The sequence below is a fragment of the Heterodontus francisci genome, unplaced genomic scaffold, assembly GCF_036365525.1.
Source record: "Heterodontus francisci isolate sHetFra1 unplaced genomic scaffold, sHetFra1.hap1 HAP1_SCAFFOLD_43, whole genome shotgun sequence".
Taxonomy (NCBI): Eukaryota; Metazoa; Chordata; class Chondrichthyes; order Heterodontiformes; family Heterodontidae; genus Heterodontus; species Heterodontus francisci.
Genome location: NW_027141852.1, coordinates 3,423,344 through 3,424,058, shown reverse-complemented (window position 1 = coordinate 3,424,058; position 715 = coordinate 3,423,344).

The window sequence follows — 715 nt, the reverse complement described above, 5'->3', positions numbered from 1 at the left end:
GACTGGGTTTTCTTATTTTGTTCCTTTTGATTTTTCTTGCTCCTGAATGATAATATATTCCAACCTCGGATCAACCTTGCCCTGTCTCCCAGTCTTGGTTAAAAGCGACAAATAACGGCAACAACATTCTGAAACAAACAACACGGTCACATTCTGCTTCAGTGAGATTAATGCTGAGGCCGTTTCTGTGTCGAATGCGATTGTGAACAAATTTCTCTTAAGGAAATTGTGAGTGATCAAGTATTTGCACTGAATTTCTGTGCAAGAAGGGACAGTTTCAACCGGCCATTCCCAAATCACTTCCTTCACAAAGACAAAGACTGTGCTGTCTTAACGTGTGAATCAACTTCACAAACAAATTTGAACTCAAAGTTCAGGAGAAGACAGAGATGTGAATGATTGACAGTGCAATCTTTAAATCATAATTTTCCGTTTCTTCGTTGAAGTGAGGCTCAACCCTAAGCCACTAGAGATCGCGGAAAGCTACAAACTTGGATCCAGAAATCAGAAAAGTAGTGAAACAGTTGGTGAGTACATTGTGACACTGAAGAATTTATCACCACATTGCAACATTGGCACATTCTTAGACCGTACATTATGAGACAGATTTGTGCTTATATTGGTGGATGAGGAAAGATACTAAACACACAAAATCCCAATTTGAGCTAGTGTTCAAGATTGCTCTTTCCACGGAGATAGCATCAAAGAATGCTCG